The 23,829-nt window shown below is 39.7% G+C and overlaps 2 pseudogenes; one reads left to right on the top strand and one right to left on the bottom strand.

The window, feature by feature from the left end:
* Window positions 1–553: 553 nt before the first annotated feature.
* On the top strand, window positions 554–2,810 carry LOC101723315 (glycerol-3-phosphate dehydrogenase, mitochondrial pseudogene; annotated as a pseudogene).
* A 2,371-nt stretch (window positions 2,811–5,181) lies between these two features.
* On the bottom strand, window positions 5,182–6,608 carry LOC147821098 (zinc finger X-chromosomal protein pseudogene; annotated as a pseudogene).
* Window positions 6,609–23,829: the final 17,221 nt, after the last annotated feature.

Raw genomic sequence — 23,829 nt, 5'->3', positions numbered from 1 at the left:
TACCGTGGACCCTTGACTTATCAACTCAATTCATTCGCAAGAGCTGGTTGTAACTCAAGTTGGACAACTGCAGGCTCAGGCTCCTCTACACAGCCTTCAAAGTCTGTCTCCTGTGCACAGGCAGATCTCAGAGTCCTTAGAGAGTCACTGGACCAGGATTTCTCCGTTAACCCCACACAGGAAAGGATGTTGTAATGTTCCTTCTAGAACTCTTTAAGGGTTAAATCTGTGTCTAAGACCATCTGAAAGCATAAGCAACTGGCATTCAGGTTGTAACTCAAGACCTTGGTCATAAGTTAAAACTATAGTTTCTGGTCATAACCCAAGTTGTTCATGTGTCAGGCCTGTCGTAACTCGAGGGTCCACTGTACATACATATCCATGTGTATAGCAGCACAATTCATAATAGCTAAATCTTGGAATCAACCTGTATGTTCCTCAACAGGTGAATGGATAAAGTGAGGTATTTATACCCAATGGAGTACTTCTCTGCCATAAAGAAAGATAAACTTAGCCCGCCGGCCCGCTGACGCCCGCGCTGCCCACGTGCGCCGGCCGAGTCTGCGGTCCACTCTGGCCGAGGAACCAGGCGTTCCCGTCCGCGGCCCCTCACGCGTGGGGCTCATCTCAGGTTAAGAAATGGCATTTCACAAGGCGGTGAAAGGGACTGTCCTTGTAGGAGGAGGTGCTTTTGCCACTGTTTTAGGACTCTCTCAGTTTGCTCATTACAGAAGGAAGCAAGTGAACCTGGCCTATGTGGAAGCAGCAGAGTGCTTTGAACCTGTTAACAGGGGGCCTCCTTCCAGAGAAGCTCAGCTCCTGACTTTGCAAAACCCTTCTGAATTTGATATCCTTGTGATTGGAGGAGGAGCAACAGGAAGTGGCTGTGCGCTCGACGCTGTCACCAGAGGACTAAAAACAGCCCTTGTAGAAAGAGATGATTTCTCATCAGGGACCAGCAGCAGAAGCGCTAAATTGATCCATGGTGGTGTGAGATATCTTCAGAAGGCCATCATGAAGTTGGGTATTGAGCAGTATAGGATGGTAAAAGAAGCCCTTCAAGAGCGTGCCAACCTATTAGAAATTGCTCCCCATTTATCAGCCCCACTGCCTATAATGCTTCCAGTTTACAAGTGGTGGCAGCTACCTTACTACTGGGTAGGAATTAAGCTGTATGATCTGGTTGCTGGAAGTAATTGCCTGAAGAGCAGTTATGTCCTCAGCAAATTGAGAGCTCTTGAACATTTCTCCATGTTCAAGGGACAGACTGGTAGGAGCAATTGTCTACTATGCACACAATGATGCATGGATGAACCTTGCCATGGCTCTCACTGCTGCCAGGTATGGGGCTGCCACAGCCAACTACATGGAGGTGGCGAGCTTGCTCAAGAAGACAGACCCTGAGACAGGCAGAGAGCATGTGAGTGGAGCCCGGTGCAAAGATGTCCTCACAGGGCAGGAATTTGATGTGAGAGCAAAATGTGTTATCAATGCTATGGGTCCTTTCACAGATGCAGTTCACAAAATGGATGGTAAGAGTGCTGCAGCTATCTGCCAGCCAAGTGCGAGGGTCCGTATTGTGATGCCTGGTTATTACAGCCTGGAGAGCATGGGACTGCTTGACTCAGCCACCAGCGATGGGTGAGTTATTTTTTTCTTACCCTGGCAAAAGATGACAATTGCTGGCACTACTGATTCGCTAACTGATATTACACATCACCCTATTCCTTCAGAGGAAGACATCAACTTCATTTTGAATGAAGTGCCTAACTACCTGAGCTGTGATGTTGAAGTGAGAAGACGAGATGTCCTGGCAGCTGGGAGTGGAATCCGTCCCCTCGTTACAGATCCCAAGTCTGCAGACACTCAGTCCATCTCCCAAATCATGTTGTTGACATCAGCGAGAGTGGCCTTATCACGATAGCCGGTGGGAAGTGGACAACGTACCGATCTATGGCAGAAGATACTGTGACTGCTGCAATCAAGGTTCACAATTTGAAAGCAGGACCTAGTAGAACAGTTGGACTTTTCCTTCAAGGAGGCAAAGATTGGAGCCCCACACTGTACATTAGGCTTGTCCAGGATTACGGTTTTGAAAGTGAGGTGGCACAACATCTTGCTGCTACCTATGGTGACAAGGCTTTTGAGGTGGCCAAAATGGCAAGTGTGACTGGAAAAGGGTGGCCTATTGTTGGAGTGCGACTTGCATCAGCATTTCCGCATATTGAAGCAGAGGTGAAATATGGGATTAAGGAGTATGCCTGCACTGCTGTGGACATGGTTTCATGCCTCACTCACGTGGCTTTTCTCAATGTCCAGGCTGCAGAAGAAGCCCTACCCAGGATTGCTAAACTGATGGCCAGAGAACTGAATTGGGATGAGAAGAAGAAAGAGAAAGAACTTGAAACAGCCAGAAGGTTTCTTTATTATGAAATGGGCTAAAAATCTCGATCGGAACAGTTAACAGATCGCTCTGAAATTAGCCTACTACCTTCAGACATTGACAGTACAAGAAGAGATTCCATAAGTTTGATGCAGACCAAAAAGGCTTTATTACCATTGTTGATGTTCAGCATGTATTAGACAGTATCAATGTGCAAATGGATGAAAATACATTACATGCAATTCTGAAGGAAGTAAATTTGAACAAAAACGGACAGGTTGAACTCAGTGAGTTTTTGTAGCTGATGAATGCTATTTAGAAAGGAAGGGTATCTGGAAGCCGGCTTGCTATTCTAATGAAAACTGCAGAAGAGAACCTCGACCGAAGAGTTCTGATTCCTGTGGACCGTAGTTGTGGAGGATTGTGAGTCTGACCAGTAAATCTACAGCCAACAAAATTAGGAACAACAAATCACCATATAACAACCAGAGAGGACTTAAACCATTCTAAAATAGTGGCTATGGTAGCTGCCTTTTTTATTAACACTGGAAATCATTCCAAAACATTAGGATGCTGATATATTTACCAGCCTAACTGAATGGAACTTTATTTGTATGTACCATTCAATCTGGCTTCTAAAAAGCATACTTTCTCATTTTCAGTGCACATTGATTTCATGTTTTACATCCATTTCGTGAGCTGTTAGACTTGACACTCTCCCCCTTTGATAATTCATGTATTCTAAATCAGTTCTAGAAGCAGAATGTTTTGGCAGAAATTGAAGAAAATAGCTGGAAAAATGTTGTGACATACATAGAACTCTGAACATTGAGTTTCTGGATAGCATTTGCTCTTAAAAAGAGTGGCCTATTGAAATGATATCCCTTTTCTTCTTCCAGCTTGTCTATCTTCCTTTTCCACAGATGCACGATTTTATATCTTTTTTTTTCGATTTTATATCTTGAGTGTGACTGGCAAAACTGGAGAGGGAAAAAAAGTTTAGATCTGGTTTAGATCTGGTTACAAGTCTCAAAGTGAAACTCTGAAAGCTTCCAGAATCACAGGTAGACGATAAGGATAGCACTGGCATTTACTAGGAGTTACAGTGATAGTTTCATCTCAGCAGTTCATTTTTTTCCCCAGTCACTGCTGGTTTTCTTTGGCTATAGTTGTCAGGAAGATCCTTGATTTTCTTACTTTAAAACCAGCATTTTAAGTGGCAAGTTGGATGCAATAGGATGAGACTGTATCTTTCCAGTTTTTACAGTGTGATACATTTAAGGGTTAAGAGCATGTGTTTATTAAATTCACATATAACACAATTTTCCACCCCCAAATCTTAAATTTTGGAGCAGGTGACATTGTCAAACTTGGTCTTTTTAGGGGATTATTTACCAATATAAATGAGAATAGAATAGACACTAATTTTCATTATATGTAAAATAAGGTACCACCTTTCAATATCAGAGGCCAGTCATGCTGCTTAAAGTCTTTCTCCTTCTCTACTCTGTGGAAAAATTCTCAGTTGAACAAAAATAAACAAAATAAAACAAAAACCACCCCAACACACACAGACCAAAACCAAAAATCAGTGTGAATTGAATTTAACAAATAATGAGGTAAATTTAAAAATTCCAGTTTGGAATGCTTTTGCTGTATTTTGTTGGCATTTTAACTAGTCTTCTTAATATTTATTAATTGTGCTTCTTATTTTGAAGCTAACTATCTACTGTACTTTTTTTAAAAAAAAGATTAGGTTCTATATGTCATAGAAAATGAAAGGAAATAAAACCACTATCTTATGGTAGGTTTTCATTGCACATTGAGGTCTTATTTTTTAAACAGGGACATAAAACACTTTTGTGCTATAATTTCTATTTATGTCAACATTGTAGAATATCTGTATGCCTCACTCAGGTGGGAGATGAGCCTGCGTGTTGTAATATGAGCTAAGAGGTTCACCAAACCAAGGCCCCACCCACCACCTCTGAAGTTTAGATACCACTTCCTAAAGGAAACCCTAAAAGAGTGAGTGATGCTCTCAGGTGTCACTGTGAATCTTTTTTTCTTTCAAAGTGTGATTTTTTTTTACTTTAGCTTTTTTAAAAAATAAATGGAAGCATGTGACTTTGCAACCTAGTGTTTTTCTACCAAGACAATGGATTTCACTGTTTAGAGCCCAGTGATACTAAATGGAAGAGCTGTCCTTTAAAACATCTAGATCATGTACCACAATATTGTACTGTCTCTCTCTCTCTCTCTCTCTCTCTCTCTCTCTCTCTCTCTCTCTCTCTCTTCTTCTTCTTCTTCTTCTTCTAGTTAGACCAAGATAACGATGACTTGTGTCCCCTCTGATTCTGTTACAGTAGGGACTGGGGTCACAATGTGACTGGCTTGGGCAAATCTGTGTTTTAAAACTGGCTTTGATTGTGCACGCTTTGCTACGAATGAAGTTCCTTTAAGGACAAAGAAAAGTGCACTTGCCTTCATTTTAGAATGTCTGATTTTGCTTAAAACCTGCAAATTCTAAAATATATGCTCCTTCACCAATCCCAGAGGCTCAGAAAATGAACTGGTTTCAAGCTCTTTCTGTGAATAAAGTACCTAGAATCATTGTAGAAGTTCTTACACCTGGAAAGTTTCTTTATCTGATTTAAGCAAAAGGGAAAGAAATGAGAGAATAAGCCCCTTCAAAACCCATTCCAAGCACAAAACAATGGTTTTGGAGGGTTTTTTTCCTTTTGTATAAACACGATATGAGTTGATTCTGTTGGGGTGGGTATGCAGGGGTTGTCTTTTATCACCAAGTGATTTATTTCAAGAGCCTTTGGGGGGATTCAGGTGAAGGAACCCTTATCTGTGCTAGAGCATTGGCCACTCCTTTAAATAGCTCCCACCTCAATCATAACAGTAGTGATAATGCTGGATTATTTATCAAGTGAAGGTTGTTTGCCTTGTATCCATCACGCTTAAATGTTCTTGCTTTCAATCAATTTATACTGAGTCCAATTTTAGGATTTCTACTATTAAATGCATGCTTTCTATTCTGCATTAGTTTCTGGCTTTGTTTTGTCTGTTCAAAATGTGTAGTTTCCTCTTTTGTACCACAAAAATTTCAGTCTGACTTCCACTAAATATACTGTAAGGATCATCCTTGATTTTATTTTCCTCTTTGTATGCAATTTGTAATGAGTTTTTGCCATATGACTATAATCATACTGAAGTCAGTGATTCTTTGTTGTTGTTTTTTCCTCATTTATTAAATAAACTGAGTAGAATCCAGAACACCCTCTTGGAAAAGATGTAGACAACTAAAAGAATAGTTATGTGTACACCAGATTAATTAACATACAGCATCGTATGTGACAAGAATAAAGGCCTTTAAAATGAATTTCTCCATTCAAGGCAGTTATTTTAACAAATGTCTGTAGAACTACTGTTAGGGCAGGCCCATTTCTTTATGATGCCTCATTATGTTCTGGTTCTTTTCTGAAGGTCTTCGAAAGCCTTTCTTGCAGTAGTCACACCGATGAGGATAGTCTTTTGTATGAATTGAAATAACATATCACTTAAAGCCTGAGGCATCTGTAGTGCTGTATTCACAGTACTCACAGTGATACACTTTCCAGCCACTGTGTGTCTTCATATGCTTTTTAAGCTCATTCTGTTGCCTAAACCCCTTTCTGCATCTCTTACACCTAAACGGAAGATCTTTAGTGTGAACCGAGAGAATATGGCGACTTAGTACAAATGGATCTGCAATCTTAAAGTCACAGTGTCTACATTGGTGCATTTTTTTACCCTTGTGGGCAGCCATGTATTTCTTGAGTTCAGAAGGCCTGTGAAAGCCTTTGTCACACATGTCACACTTACGGGGGTAGTCTTTTGTGTGAACTGAAATTATGTGTCACTTCAAATCACTTGAGTTTGAACTCTTGTGATCACAATGCAAACGATGGTGTGTTTTGCTTTCTTGGTGGGTAACAGCATGTTGTTGTACCTCTTTGGCATCTGAGAAGGTCAGAAGACAAATGTCACACTTGAATGACATCTCTCTACTATGCTTAGTTTTAACATGTGTTTTCAAGTTAGAAGAGTCTGCAGATCTATATTCGCAATATTGGCATTGGTATGGCTTCTCCCCAGTATGAATTCGCATGTGCTTTTTAAGCCCTGATGGATGACAAAAACCTTTACCACATTATACACAAATATGAGGATGAAGTCAGTGATTCTAACTTGCACTGTTTTGCGTTACGTTAACCTTTTTAAGGGAATTAAAAATGCCCTACTATGTTTTCCAAGAATATCAAGCATAAGCAAGCCAAGTACTGGAGTGGATATATACACTGCATGTTTTTATATGTGGCACTTTTATGTTTTGTGTTGGGTTATTGTTCTAGATTGGACTGTTAAATGCTATGTTTGAGGCTGGGTTGTCATTTTTATAACAGTCTTGGTGTTTTATCGCCATTATCTATTACTTTTGATATACAGAATGAGCTGCATGCATTTACAGAAGAATAAGAAGATGTATTTAATGTGCCTTGTTTTTAACTGAATAAGAACTGAAAGCATGAATCAATAAAACTGATTAAAATGATCAAAAAAAAGAAAGATAAACTTGAGTCATCTGTAGGAAAACAGATGCACCTTGAAACCATAATGTTAAGTGAAATACATCAGATGAGCAAGCTTAAATGTCACATGGTTTCTCTTATATGAGAAACCCAAATTATAAAGAGCAAAATAAAAGATGGATAATAGGAAGCAGAGGGATAGATCCTTCTCAAATGGGAAGAAGATGAAAGCATGCAGGAGAGAAACAGGAGGGACAGGATGAACAAAGGAATGAAGATGTGTTATGTATATACACCAACTCCATACAAGGAGTTTAATCATTATATACTGCAAAACATGTACCAAAAAGAGGATTAAGAGATGGATGGAGGTGGGGGGAGGAAAGGGAAAGGGAATAACCTAAATATTTAAGATGTATTATGTACATGTACCAATTCCCCATAAGGAATGTAAACATTGTGTACTATAAACGTACTAATAAAAAATCATGAAATGTTATTACAATAAAAGACACATTACCATTAATCCCACTCAAAATATTCCCCCTCACTTCAAACACCTCCATGATTTTTGCCATTTTGTGAAGCAGTTCTTGAAGTCCTCTTTTGTGAGTGTCTTTGCAAGATATGATAAAAAAATACAGTGAATGCTGCTGCCCAGTGCCATCCAAAGCAAGGCAGGCTCACAAGCTCATAAAAACATTACAGTGTGTCCTCATCCACCTTATTTACCATATCTGGCACCTTGTGACTCTTCCCTAACGTCAAAATGATCATGAAAGGAAAACATTTTTTAATTAATTCAAGACATCAAGGCAGTCAGGACAACACAACTAAAGACACTTGGTCTACTGGCTGAATAGTATTCAATTGTGTCTATCGCCCACATTTTCTTTATGCATCTATCAGTTGATGGACAATTAAGCTATTTCCATCTCCTGGCTATTATGAATAGTGATCCAATGGTCATGGGAGTGCAGATGCCTCTTCAACATAGATTTTATTTCTTCTGGATATGTACCTAGTAGTAGGAAAGCAGGATCATATGGTAGTACTATTTTTAATTTTTTGAGGAAACTGTGTTGTCTCTATCGTAATGGCTGTACTGATTTGCACTCTCACCAACAGTGTGTAATTGGTCTTCACTAACACTTGTTATCTTTTGTCTTTTTAATAGTCATTCTAACAAGATTGACGTGATCCTGTGGTCTTGACTTGCATTTCCCTGATGGTTAGTGATGTTGAGCCCTTTTTTCCTCATTCATCTTCTAGCAATTTGACTTCTTTTGACAAATGTCTACTTAGGTCCTTTGCCTATTTTTAATCAGGTTATCTTTTTTAAATTTTGTCATCGAGTTGAATTCTTTATCTATTTTTGATATTAACCCCTTCCTTCATGTATGGTTTGCAAATATGTTCTCTCATTCAACAGGTTTTCTCTTCACTCTGTTGATTGTTTCCTTTGCTTGCACAATCTTTTTGGTTTGATGCAAGCCTATTTGTGTTTTCTTTGGTTGCCAGTGTCACAGAGAGTTCCCTGTATGTTTTCTTCTAGTAGTTACATGGTTTCAGCTCTGTCTTTAATCCATGTTGAGTTGATGTTTGTTGATGCTGTGAGAAAATAGCCAAATTTTATTCTTTTGCATGTCAATATCCCATTTTCCCAGTACTTTTAATTGTGTGTGTGTGTGTGGTGTTACAGATTGAATCACAGCCTCATCCATGCTAGGCAAGTGCTCACTCACTGAGCTGCATATCCAGACCCCAAAACAATTTATTGAACAGACTGTCCTTTTCCCATTGTATGTTCTTGGCTCCTTTGCTAAAGATCAATTGGCCGTATGTGCCTAGATTTCTTACTGGGGTGGAAGATCTTTAAGACACCTCTCAATCTTAAGCTACCTAGCTAGATATAGATATAGATATAGATACAGATATAGATATAGATACACAGATATAGATATATAGATGTAGATACCGATGTACATCCCCACCGAGCATGGTGGCACATGCCTATAATCCCAGAACTGGGGAGGCTGAGGCAAGAGGATCACTGGCCTGGTCTATATAATGAATTCAAAGCCAGCCTGAAATACACATTGAGATCCTGTCCCAGAAAAACAGAAACAAAAAGTTAAAATAATATCATCCTTACTTGGTTGTTTATACTTTTGTATATTATGTATGTATTTGGATGTATTTATAATATACATATTTTAAAATAGATGCAAGTAATTCTTTTCACACTTAAACCAGGTCATGTTAATTTTCTATTCCTAGGACTCCAAACTTCCTTTGGAATTCAGAATATAATCCAGCATCCTTACTGTGATTTAGAAGGTCAATCCTTCCTTATCTCTTTAACTATGACCCTTACCACTCTCCCTCCATTCTGGTCACACTGACATCTTGGCAATACCTGCAATATGCCATGTAACCTTGCATCTTGGGGTTTGTGCATTTGCTGTTCGCACAGACTAGATAAAGGTGCACTTTATCTGTATATATGATGGATCCATCCTCTAATTTCATTCAGTTCTCTGCTAAAATTTCACCTTTCAGAGAGAACTTCTTTTACTACTATACCTAAAATTTCACCCATTGTCATTCTCCAAAGATTTATATTGACTACATGAACACTAAAACTTCCTATGCAACATAAAAGATAACATACTTAATGGTAAATTGACAGAAAAATAATTGCAAAATATATAACAAAATGTACATTTTCCTAATATCCACATAGCACTCATTAATAAGGAAAAATATGGTCAATTTTGGATGATTAATGAAGTATAGACAACAAAAGAGTAAAAAGTACACACATGCACATGCGGAAAGTATTTGAACTCACAAATGAGTACAGAAAAGCAAATACTATAAAGAGTAAATATATTACTTTTCCTCCAATCTTGTGTTGGCAAACTTTTTTTTGTTTTGTTTTTTGAGACAGGGTCTCACTATTAGTTCAGGCTGGCCTCATACTATGTAGCCCAGGCTGGCCTCAAACTCATGACAATCCTCCCACCGCCTCCCAGGTGCTGGGATTATAGGCATGCACAACCACACCTGGCTGGCAAAATTTGTCTGTAAATAGCTAGATAGTAGAAATTTTCAGATTTGTAGCCCACACACAGTCTCTGTAACACATTCCTAATTGCCTTTTTTTTTCACTTCCACAATCCTTTGAAAGCAAAAAGACTGACTGAATTTGGCCTGAGTCATAGTTTGCCAACCACAAATCTACTAGGAATGATTAAAGATGGATAGCAGTTAACGTTACAAATGGTAAGGGTAAACTGGCCCCCTGCTGATGGGGGTACATGTTAGTACAACTCTTCTGAGGGACAGGTTGTCATCGTACAGTATATGAGAATTCTCAACATGCACATCTTTTGTTCTAGAAGATCCACATCTTTGATTTTGAACCAAAAAGCCAATCTGGCAAGAATGCAAATTATTTTTGTACAGAGTACATTACCATGTTGTTTATAATAGGCAGAAGAGATTAAGAAGTCGGAATATCCATCAACTAGGGAGTTGTTAAATTTACCATGTACATGAAATCAGTGAAATACCACTCAGCTATTTATTTATTCCTTTTAGTTTTTTTTGAGACAGGGTCTCACTATATAGCTCAGGCTGGCCCATAATCCTCCCGCCTCAGCCTCCCCAGTGCTGGGATCGCAGGCGTGCACCACCATGCCCAACTCCACTCAGCTATTTCAGAGTGCTGTATATCTGAATCAACATGAAAAGGCCTTATCACTTTTTTTGGTTAAAAATTACAAAAGTGTGCATAGTATGGGTTAACTTATGTAAAAGTACATGTTTATAAGGGGTCAAAATATATGGTGTGTTTTAAATTTAAAAAGTATTCTCATAAAAGACACATTGCTATTAATCCCCCACAAAATACTCTCCTTGGCTTCAAATGCACTTATTCCATCATCACTGACATTTTCTGAAGCAGTTCTGGAAGTCCTCTTTCCTGAGCATCTTTTGGAGGTGTTATAAAAAATGTAGTGAGTGTTGCTGCCAAGTGCCATCCAACAGAAAGGCAAGTTTGTAAAACATTATAGTGCATCCTCACAGACGTTATTTACCAGATCTGGCCCCCTTAGACTTCTGCTCTTCCCCAAAGTCAAAATGACCATGAACTGTAAACGTTGTGAATTGATTCCGGACATCAAGGCAGCCACAATTAAAGACATGCATGAAAGAGGTCTTCCAGAACTGCTTCAGAAAGTGGCAAGACTGATAGGATAAGTGTATTCAAAGCAGGAGAGAGTATTTTGAGGGAGATTAATGGCAGTGTGTCTTTTACTGTAACAATTTTTTAAATTTAAACATTCACTGCATTTTTTGACTCACACCTCATATATGTGTATATATTCATATAGATGGAGAGATACTCTAATGAATATGTTTACTCCAGAGGGGCTTGGAACATTTAAGTGGTCTCTTTTTTATATTAGGTATTGCCTGATTTTGAATAGGCATCATCATTATAATCAGAAAAAAATGTTGAATTTAACAAAACCTCAGGTCAACTAAAATGGATTTTTGTCTGAAATACAACAATTTTCTAAAGTTATCTTCTGAGCTGGGTGTGGTAGTGGACGTCTATAATCCCAGCACTTGGGAGGTTGAGGCAGGAGTATTGCTGCAAGTTCGAGGCCAACCTGGGCTACATAGTGAGTTCAAGCAAGGCCAGCCTGCACTACAAAGCGAGACTGTCTCAAAAAAAATTTTGTTTTAAAAGAAGAGTCACTATGAATTCAAGGCCAACCTGGACTACACAGTGAGTTCAAGGCCAGCCTGAACTACATATTGAGACCCTGTCCCATAAAGTTATCTTCTGAAATTATTCTTACAATATGACAGTGTTAGATATTTTTCACAGTTTGAATAACTAGTTTTTATGGGTTTTGTTTGCTTTTTTCCACATGTTCTTGGTACTAAAAGGATGGAGTTATTCCTTGTCATCTTATGAACAGTCTTTTGGGGAATTGAGGATCATACATTTTAATTTCTGCCACTTCTCTGTGAGCATTTGCAGTCATAACAGTGGTGAGATATTCTCAACCTAGGGCACAGAGACCTGAGGCACAAGAAAATCACACCATTGACCACTGTGCAGAAGCTAAGGACTGGAGGAGCAGAGAAGATGCTGGTGAAAGGGATCCTAGTACCACTCGGAAGGAGAGCGCCCTGGGAACTAGTGTCACCGCCTTGCTCTCGACACTGTCATCTGTGTCCAGCCAGGCAGCCTTACCTGCTCCGTGGTGTGAGCTTGCCATGTCCAAAAATGCAATTGTAAATGAACAGACCTACCACAGCCCTGGTATTCTGCACAGCACCTTACTGGCTCCATGGTTTATACAAAAGAGCAGAAGAGCAGCTTTTTTTTTTTTTTTCGTACTAGGGATTGAAGCCAGGGCCTTTGCACTGAACCACATCCTGGCCCTCTTTTTTGGTACTGGGGATCAAACTCTGGACCTTGTGCTTGTGAGGCAGGCGGTGGGACCACTGAGCTAAATCCCTGGCCCCCTGGCTCCGTTTCTTTAAAAAAATTATGAGATTAATACATGCTCACTATGAAAGATTTGCAAACTATGGAAAAGCAATAACAAACAAAAGCAAAACCCAACCTTAATTATATCACTCAGTGGCAACCACAGTTAACATCAGGGCTTTTTTTGCAGCCATTTTGAGATCATACTGTTTATAATTTTGAATGTTTTTAACCAAGTGTTAAAGCGTACTCATTTCCCTCTGACAATAGCTCTCTAACAAGTGTGAAGTGAAACACATCTAGGCTTTCAGCACCAAACTAATGCCGAAATAACATCAACAAATTACATTTTCACAATATGTTCTTTCATATTTCTATCTTTAAGAATTCCAAATAGATATAATTGCATTTTCAACACCACAAGGATAATCAAAGTTTTAAAAAAAAGCAAAACACTGAAATCTAAACATTGAAGTGGGCAGTGTGATTGCAATCAAATGGTTGGAAGGTTTCTCATAATCAAAAGTAGGCTCTTTGGGATAAATATTAAATTATGCCATCTGTGAACACAGTGTTACACAATCCTTTGATAACAGCTCAGTGATGTACATCAAGAAAGTTAAAATCACTATCCAGGGGCCGGGGATTTGGCTCAGTGGTTTCGCTGCTTGCTGCGCAAGCGGAAGTATCTGAGTTCGACCCCTGGCACCACAAAAACAAACAAACAAAAAAAATTGCTATCCAAATTTTATGTCCAGACCACCTTTAAGACATAGAAAGAAAACAAGATAAAAATCTGTTGTCCCTTTCTAGTTCCAAAATTATCCAATAGAACAGATAATTTAAATGTCAGGAAAAAGCTTTTCCAAAGCTTCCAGAAATATTGACAAATTGTATAAATAAACTTTGCCTAATATTTTTTCCTCTAAGATGTGTTCTTTTAAAAAAATTACTGTGGAGTCCTCGCATTAATTTTATCTATTAAACAATAGTATTATTCAATTAAAATGCAAAGGAAATTTATATTTAGATTTCAGTAGTACATGTTCATTCTTAAAGGTTATAATTTTTTAAAAATAGCATGCCCATCTGTCCGGTGATGGCCCACATGAGCATAATTGTTGGAGATGTCCAAGTGCAATTTCTCCCAGAAATATGCATAGTGCTGAACTGTACTGAAAACATGATGTTTGACTCAGATAATTCTCTCTTATAAGAAAATTACCTTCTCGAGTTGATTCTGTTTGGGAATTCTCTGTTGTATTCAACATTATGGTTACTATTTTTCAGTAGAACAAATTGTGAATACCTGCCACTCTTTACGCCACCTACTATCATATATTTACAAAGCAGTTATTCTAGAATGTCCTCATTCATGATTAGTGCCCTGTTACTGTGATGACTATGTATTTAGGTTTGTCCCAGACACAATTTTCAATATATAGACTTGTATAATTTCTTACAGCCAATCACTTATTTATTTTGAATCAGTGACTTGAATCAAACCTTAAGAAAATCATGTCTATCAAATTTGCAGATGTCACAGTTTGGAGGTATCATTATTATTAGAGATTACAGAATCAAGTTTTAAAAGAACTGATTATAAAGTCAAGATTTAAAAGAACTCAGTAGATTGAGGTATTAGGTTAAAAACTAGCAAAGACTCAACCTTGGACATAAAATTGTGCTTTTGCTGGGATTCTTTTGTAGGGGGACATGTCTGGAAGGTGACCTTGTAGTAGTAGGTTCAGATCTAGAAAAGGACTAAAGTCCCGCTGAGGAAGAAAGTCACTTAAGGGATGTGGCAAGTCACAGTGTAATCTGGCTAGTTGTTAGAAGGAAAGAAAGATTTTGAGGACAGTCATTCATGTGTTCATCTATTCACTCATTCAATGAATATTGAGCCCGTACTATTTTCCAGATCCTCTGGTAACTGCTGAGGGATATATGGGGACCAAAACCAGACAGGCTCTTGCCCTCAGGGAGCTTTGAAGTATAGTTGGGGAAATAAATTATATAATGTTATCATTTGACCAGACTTACATAGAGCCCTCTTTGTGGCAGGCAGTATTCTAAGTATTCACACAGCAACTATGTGATACAGCTTCTGTTATGAGTTCCAGTCTACAGATAAGGAGCTTGCCGTACAGCTATATTAGGTTACCCTGGTTGTAAGTAGCAGAGTCCACATGCTTAAAATCTGTGCCATGCCGCCTTGGGATGAAGGTGGCTCAGGCACTGGGTGAGGAGGGACTGTAACTAATGACTCTCTCTCTCTCAGTTGATCTAGTGCCACAGTTGTTCAGGACTTGTTTCCTCAAAAAAGCATTTACTGAGGGTGCTCTGGTGTGGCTGGTACTGTTCTGAAGGACAAGTAATGAACAAGACTGATTTAGTCTCTGCCCTCAGTGGAGTCTGCAGGCTTGCAGGGAAGAAGATACTGAACACGTGATATAAAAAGGGAAGCAGAGAGTAATAGGAGCAAATAGTCCAGAAGCTTGGCCTGCATCAGGAGGCAAAATATTCCATCACTCCAGTTGTCCTTTGGCTTAGGCCCATGGGAGTTGAGGCACTGTATGTCATAGGTACTATATGGCATCTAGTTGAGGTGCAGAAACCACGAGACAAATTGTTTGGAGATCACAGAAGAGACAGAGAGGGACCCCCCTCCATGCCACCTACACTGAGGAGGCAGTGTTAATCATACAGCGGTATCCGTGGTAGGAGGTGGTATTTGTGCAGTCAGGCAGCCGTGAAGCAATTCACGGCAGGTTTATGGATGTGAGCTCTTCACTGTAAGGAGGCAGAGGAGGAGCAGAAGAGACCTTCAGATGCCACGGGCAGAGAGGTGTGTCCACGAGCTCTTCTGAGAGCCTGCGGGACAGATGACATTGATGGAGTCCTGGCTTTTCCACAGTATAAGCACAAAATCAGCAAAGCACTGTACTTTCATAATTGTGATGCTTTTTTCGCAGCAGCAGCAGTAGGGATTGAACCCAGGACCTTTGCACTGAGCCACATCTCCAGCCCTTTTTTATTTTAAGACAGGATTTCAATAAGTTGCCCAGGCTGAGCTCGAACTTGTGGTCTTTCTGCTTCAGCCCCCCAGAATGCTGGGATTACCAGCATGGACTATTGTGACACAGTTTTTAAATTAGCTGGTGCAGTTTAAGAACTAGAATTTAGAACAATAAATAAAACATGGGTAAATAAGAATTCCTGCCTCCATGCTCCAAAAAACAAGTATACAATTTAGGACGGCATAGTGTACCGGGTGGAATAGTAGCTCCCCTCAGCCCGATATATGTCTGTATGTTAATCCCTGGAACCTATGAATAGGATCTTAAATGTGACCCTGAAAAAGGGTCACTGCAGATGTAATTAAATTCAGGATCTTCAGACCATCCTGTATCATCCCAATGGTTCCTAAATTAAATGACAAACATCCTTATAATAGACATAGAGGGGAAACTCAGTGAGAAGACAGGGCCATGTGAAAATGGAGGCAGAGATTGGAATTATACAGCCACAAGCCAAGGAATGTCTGCAACTACCAGAAATGAGAAGAGGCAAGAGGCAAGGGATGCTTCTCTCTCTCTCTCCCTCCCTCTCTCTCTCTCTCTCTCTCTCTCTCTCTCTCTCTCTCTCTCTCTCTCTCTGCTTCTCTGTGTGTGTAGGCATGGAGTGTTTCCTTTTTTCTTTTTATTTTATTGGTACATTTTCGATATACATATTGATAACATTCATCATATGGGATTTGTATCTGTACAGGATGTATCTTGCTTCTTCTTTTTTTCCCATTCCCCTCCCCTCCCTTCAACCCCTCCTCCCTAGCTTATTTACAAAAGCTTGGTTTCCATTTTTTCCTTCTATTCTTTTTTTCTTGTTCCTTCTTTCCTTTCCCCTTCCCCCCTCCCTTGTTCCCCTTTGAAAATATTCAAAAAAGGATGCTTCTTATAGAACCTTCAGAGAAAATGGGGACCTGCTGATACTTTGATTTGAAGTTCTGGCCTCCATAACCAAGAGAGAATAAATTTCCATTGATTTAAGCCATGAAGTCTATAGTAATTGTCATACCAGCCCTAGGAAAGTAATACAGGGACTCATGTCTTGGCAACAGTGAAAAATATGTGGGCCAACAGCATGATGTGAGTGATAAAGAAAGCAACTTCAGTTTTCAGTAGTGGCAACAGAACCAGAGTTAATCTACAGAGGCAAATAATCATTCTGCCATGTAGCTGCAATATGGTACTCTGCTCTTAGTGACATCTTTTAGGAGTGGCATTGTTGAATGGGAACCTATACAGAGACAGGTCACTAGGATATTTCTGGTTCTAGAAAGCTTGTCATACAAAGGGTAAGTTTCATAGCATTGGAGATGGGAATCCTGGAAAATAAATGAGTAGGTGAACATAATGATACTCTTACAATATGTGAAAGGCCACCTTGTCATGAGGAAATCATCTTGATTTGTATTGCACCAAGAGGCAAATGTGGGTCCAGAAGGTAGAGAGTTAAGAGAAAGCTACCTAACACTTGCTAATTATAGGAACTTAAAACACTGGAAGTATTTGAAAGGAGAAACATTGGCCCTCTAATTCCAAAGACATAGCATCTAGCCCTGCCTCTGCAATTAATTAGTTGTATGACGGGATATGCCATTTCCCCTCCTTTGCATCTCATTGTCTTCCTACGTAAAGCTAAGAAGTTGAGTTGAATCCTTTGGGAAGGCATCCAGTTTCTTTGCCTTTGGTTGCTTCCCATTCTATAGTTGAATAAAAATATCAAGATGATTTACAATCTTTGCATGCCTGGTATGCACTAAAGCTAGGGTCTATGCTAGGTGTTTTAATATGCATAATCTCATATATGTAAATATGTCAGCACTGCAGAGAGGTATGCTACCCCCATTCTACAGATTAGAACACTGAGATTCAGGGAGATTGAGATTTGCCCTATGTCATACAACCTATATGTGGCTGAGCTAAAATGTGAACTCAGATCCCCTGCTTCTGGTAGGATACTTATTCCACTATACTCTATTATGCTATTTTTCTCTACCATACTGGCCCTTTGCCACACATGAATTTAGCAAATCATCAGATTTAATGTCAAAGAACTCACTGGAAATCACTTATCAGGCAATATTAACTATCTCAAGCACAAGGAACAATCAGGTTTCTGAGAAATCAAAATGGTTGTGCCAAAGGCTATCATGAACCCATCAACTGTATTAAAAAATAAAAAACCTTCAGGGCCTCCTCACTCAGAGCCTTTCTCTCAGCATTTTGTGTGCAGTGTTTGATCTTCCTACCCTAAGAGGAGGGCAAAAGTGAGGGTTGGTCAGCAGCATTCTGGGAGCCTGGGACACGTTGGGTTTTGGGGCTGTGGAGCATGGTGGTAACAGCAAAGAACAGCGAGTGTGTATAGAGTTTCCACAAAAAAGGAAGATAAATAGGAAGACAAGTGGGTCTTGGTACATTTTAGGTATACAATATGCCGACATTCATTTATGGGAATTTGTACCTTTACATAATATATCTTGGCTCTTCCCTCCCCCACCCCCGTTCCTCTGCCATCCGTTCAACCCCTCCACCCCTCCCTATTTACAAAGACTTTGTTTCCATTTTTTCCTTTTCTTATATTTATTCTTTTCCTTTCTTTTCTTTCCCCTACCCCTCCCACTTCCCCTTCCCTTTGGCCATAAAGAATGAAAAACTAGAGACATTTATAGCTTAATGGATGCACATTGAGGCCATACTCAAGTGAAATAAACAGGACACACGTGTAAATACTGAATATTTTCTCTGGTGTGAGAAACTGAAACTGTAAATAAGGATCAAAATATATAATAGATAATGTGAAATATGAAAAAAATTGTTCTTACATTAGTGGGGATCAAACTCATGTCCTTGTACACACTGGGCAATCACTCAACCGTTAAACTACCCTCCTAGCACTCTACATTTTTTTTTATTCATTGAGTTTATTGGTAAGTTTCAGGTATACATTATGATCAAATTCATCTTGGTTCTTGTTTTTGCCCATTCCCCTTCCCTCCCTTCAACCCCCTCCACCCCTCCCTATTTACAAAAGATCTTTCTGTTTTTTCCTTCTTTTCTCATTTTTTTCTTTCCCTTCTTTCCTTTCCCACCTCCCTTCCCTAGTTACTCCATTTAGTCACAGACTGAGTGGCTGGAAAACTGAAGCCACTTCCTCCACCCTTTTTATCTGGTTCTCTGCCCTCAATGAGTTTCTGCGAGGACACAAAAGTGGAGAAAAGAACCCAGTAGCCTGCAAGCTGATGCCTCCAGGAAGGGCCAAAGTGAGACTAAATGACAACTCCAGTCTCACTTGCAGGAGCGCAGAAAGGAGCAGAAAACTTCCACATACTTCACAGAGTGTGAGCTCCGGGGATTGAACTTGGGTCCTTGCACTTGCGAGACAGGTGGCGGAACCACTGAGCTAAATCCCTGGCCCCTAGCTCCTGCTTTCTGAATGGAGTTGGAAGCATGAACACAGAAAACCATAACCTTCATAATTAATAGTGCAGTTTTTAATCCTGACACTGGTAAATTATTCTTGAATTTTGAATGTGATATAAGTGAATTTCATTTATCTAGATATGCTAACTGCTGCATTTAGCTCTAAGGTTTTTTTTTTAATGCTAAGTATCTTTATCATTATTGAGAAGACTACTATACAGGAAGCCTTTATTTCCATTTATCTATGCAACCACAAAATTATCTGTATTGCACTAAACATATTACAGAAGTGACTTCAGATTCACTTCTCTAAATGTATTTTCTTCATATGGGAAATATAAGGATGACACTTATAAAGCATTTAAGATCTAGCTCCTTCAAGTTTCATCTTTGTATATATACACTCAATTATAGTGTTAAATTTGATTCTGACTCCTTAAATCCTTGATGTGTCGGTCCTAGGCCAGTTTCCTCTCAGATGCATTCCGTGAGTCTGCTTGCTGTGCTCTGGACTGTTTCCCAGGCTCCCAAGCCAGCTGTTTTCCCACAAGGTCCCACCAATGGAAGGCTTTGACTGTAGGCCGGGGGTGGGGGGGTACCCTACTTCAGGTTGCACCTCCTACAATGGCTGCTGACATTGCCATGGCTGCAGCTGCTTCAGACAGGCCCTGGGCGATTCCTTCTGTCAAGTGACGAGGCCATAGACTCCAGGAATCCCACTTCCTCCTGATTCCCCAGACTTGGGGTAGTTTTGGCCTTCTCCTTCTAGGTCTAATCTCTGGGCTGTTTTGCAGTTAGCTTTTCAGCTGCATCACCTGTATAATCAATCCCTTATATTAAGTTCCCTTCATTTAAAATACATGCAATGATCTCTTCTCCAGTTTGGAACCTGACTGATACTCTTGGCTTGAAAGCTGTCCTCACTTATATTTCCCAGATCATGAAAATGAACCACCTCAAGTGAGAACAAGATGAAAGGAAAGGGTGTGACTCAAACAATTACCAGATTAGAAAACCAACTATAGCTTTTTTTCTTTCCAAGGTATATTCCATAGAAAACCACTAATTGGTTATTAGATGGTCTGTGAAAGGATTCCTTGCCCAATATCTGGAACACACTGGGTTAAACAAAGTCAAATGAGATTCTTTTAATATTAGACCTCTCATGAACTTTAATGTTCTAGTGTGCAGTGCAATTTCTCCAACAAGGGACCATCATATATCAAACTTGCCAAATATATTAATTAGGGAATCTTTCCCTTTTTTGTGTGTGGGGGGTACTTGGGATTGCGCTGAGCTATAACCCCAGCCCTTTAAAAACATTTTCTTTTTTTACTGTCTTAGCTATTTTCTCATTGCTGAGACACAATACCTGACACCTACAACTCTTAAGGAGAAAAGGTTTATTTTGGCTCACAGTTTGTAAAGTTTTAGCCCACAGTTGGCTGGCTCCAAGGTAGGGCAGCATGGCATAGGAGAACTGGTTATGGGATGCCAGGCAGGAAGCAGAGAAACAGATCAAGGAGGGAGATAAACCCTTCCAGGCCACGCCCCACCTCCTCCATCAAGCTTCCCCTCCCAACATCATATTTAGCTATAAACGCATCAGTGGACTAATCCACTGCTGAGTATCCACCCCATATCCGATCACCTCCCCAAAGCCCCACTGATAAACAATGGGGCTTTGGGGAGACATCTAGATATAAACCATAACAAACACCATCACATTAGATGAAAAGGATAAAAGGGAAGGCCTGGACCTGGGCCATTCTAAGGCAACTCATCTCAAACCTAAAGGCAATGGCATGACTCCTGCCTATGGTTTGGTTTGGGACAGAAGTGACTGCATGCTGAAGGGCCTACATGACAAGGACTGCAGGAGGGTTCACTCTTCAGTCATTCCAGAATCCAGTAGGAAATGCTTTTGTTCTAGACAAACTTCAAAGGAAACACAAAGGTCATACCTGAGTACAGTCCTGGAAGGGCCAGAGACAAGATGATTAGTGTCAAAAAGAACTGGAATTTAATGACCTCTATATGAGGATACTGTGGAGATGAAATGAGGTGGATTTAGTACTCTGTAGAGTGCTATGCAGAGGTTAACTAATAAATTATATTTTTGTCTTGTGTTCCATTTAATGCTTTCCCATTAACATTTTTGTGCTTGTTGCAACTTTTTAAACTAACAATTGTGAAATAATTTGACATAAGTTGCAAAAATAGTAAAGAATTCCCATATACCTTCCAGATGCCCCAAAATATAACATCATAGGAAATTACTGCCTAACTTCAAGTATCAGAAAATTAACATTGACGTTACCTATGTAACGCTAAAAATCCTACACGCTGTAGTCAAACTTTCTTCATTAACCCACTAATGTTCAAATCCTGGTCCAGGATCCAATTGAAGATCACATGCTATACTATTGTCATGGTCTTGGGACATCAGTCTTGGGATAGTCCCTCAATCTTGGTCTTTTCGTGATCTTGCTAATTACAAATCAGTTATCGTGCAAAAATACTGTTCACACTTTGATGTTTTCCCATGGTTAATAATTTGGTGGTTTATTCATGCCATCAAGCGGGTATAATAATGGGAATATAGTGTCCTAGTTAAGGGCACGGATGCTAGTCAGAATACCTGAGTTCAAAATATAGCTCTACTAGGCCGAAAGACCTTGGTTTTTTGTGATCCAGTTTCCTCATCTCTCACAGAAATATCACTACTTGTCTCCTAGGGTCCTGGGGATTACTCAAGGAGTGCGCTGGACATGGTGGTGCACATCTGTAATCCCAGCACTAGGCTGAGGCAGGGGGATCACAAGTTTCAGTCCAACTTAGGCAACTTAGTAAGACACTGTCTCAAAATTTTAAAAAGGGGGCTAGGGATGTAACTCAAAGGCCCTGCATTCAAATCCACATCCACACACACACAAACAGTGAATACAGTATATATAGTGAATATAGGGAACACATGGTAAGTGCTGTGAAGTGTTTGCTAATATGAGGAATTGGGCATTAAGTGGCTTTATTGACAGGAACTATGTCCTTGGCAATTGATGAAGAGACCAAAGCAGCAGCCGCAAGTATTATAGCCACATACATTCTTTGCTTGTTCCTGCCCAAAGAGCCAGGGCCAAAGACTTGCTGTCAGAAATTTGGCCTACCCCAAGGTGCACTGTTTCTTACCGCACTTCCTTCCAAGGCCCATGAGATCAGGATTTGCTTGATCCATACATTTCTTCACCACAACACGTCAATTACTGTATTAGGTGTGCAGCCTCCATATCCTTGCCCATTATTAGATGCTGGGCAGTGTTTAATTAAAAACTTGCAAAATAATTAAATCTCCTTTTTTCTGACAACTATTCCTAGAACTCTGGCCTTCTGCCTTTATTAGTATGCAGTATGCACCCAGCACTTTACCCACAGACGCGCTCAATGAACAATCATAACCTCAGCCCTTAACATTTGTATGTGCTTCTTGTTGAAGAGGCCAAACCACTGATACATTCACAACACCCGTTGTATTGGGCAATCCTAGGCAGAGCTTGGCTAGATGGGGGAAGAGAAGGAACCCTGAAGAGACTGATTCCCAGAAGCTAGAAAGCATGTAAGACATACCTGTGACAATTTGCTAAGTGGCGACTGCTCATTACAAAGTCAAAGTAATAAAAAGAAACCCTTACATAACAGTGCTCACTTCTGAACAGCACATGACATTTTACAAAGCGACTGTGATCCTTTACCTCACTGGACACCGCCCCTTGACATCATTTCATAGGTGAGACGAAAACAGACAAGACAGGGGAATGGCTTTAAATAGCAATGCTGAAGCTTCCATTCAGGTCAAGTCTGAATATAGCACATTTTCCACCTAACAAAAACAAACAAAACAACCCAAAATAAAAAGAAAATATACACTAGATTAAGACAAAGGATCAAAAGGCTATCAAAACACAGACTGAAGTGTAAAAATGCAATGCAGCGTCAGTGGAGCAACTTTGGTTTCTTGACAGACAAGGACAGCAGGAGTTTTTAAAATAAGAAGCTTTCAAAATAGGCAGAAAAGGTCCAAAGGGGTAGGGGTAGTGGGAGGGGCAGGGGAAAGGAAAGAAGGGAAAGGAAAAATGATGAGAAATGGAAAAAATGGAAATAAAGTCTTTGTAAATAGGGAAGGGTAGAAGGGGTGGAGGGCTAGGAATGGGGAAAAAATAACCAAGATGCATCATGTAAAGGTACAAGTTCCCAATGAGAAATGTAATTGTGTTGTATACCTACAATGTACCAATAAAAGAATATAAGAAAAAAAAAATAAGGAGCTTTCACAAGGCCCCGGGGGAAGGTATGTCTGTATACCTTTCGACTACATTTTAAGCTACTGTCAAATCTCATGTTTGGCTACTTAAGAATGTTTTCAGTGGGAATGAGACAGACCAAACATCAAACTACCTTGACCATGTGGGCAGCAGTAAGTGCACCGCTAAGTACACAATAAAATTACAATATGCCATTTGTTGTTCTGGCTGGACTTTTTAATTTTAGTGCTGGGGAATCGAACCCAGAACCTTGTACATGCCAGGAATACACTCTACCAGTGAACTATATGCCAGGACCCTGGCTGAACTTTTATTTATGCACTCATAAGATAGGGTTTATTAAAAACCAGAAATATTTTACCTTCTCTTAATTAGGTATCAGCCTAAACTGCCAGTTGAAATAATCATGAACAAATGGTTAATCTTCTGTGAACTGTACATGCAAAGAGGAAACTAGAAACTTATTTCCCATTACTAAGGTGCTTCCATACTATTTTGATGTCAAACTGAGACCTTTCCCAAAAAGACGCTAAAATATCAATCA

The sequence above is a fragment of the Heterocephalus glaber genome, unplaced genomic scaffold, assembly GCF_053883595.1.
Source record: "Heterocephalus glaber isolate CG9 unplaced genomic scaffold, H.glaber_assembly_v1.0 deba00001764, whole genome shotgun sequence".
NCBI classification, from domain to species: Eukaryota; Metazoa; Chordata; class Mammalia; order Rodentia; family Bathyergidae; genus Heterocephalus; species Heterocephalus glaber.
Note: the sequence above shows the minus strand (reverse complement) of the source record. Positions and strands in the feature narration are given on the sequence as shown.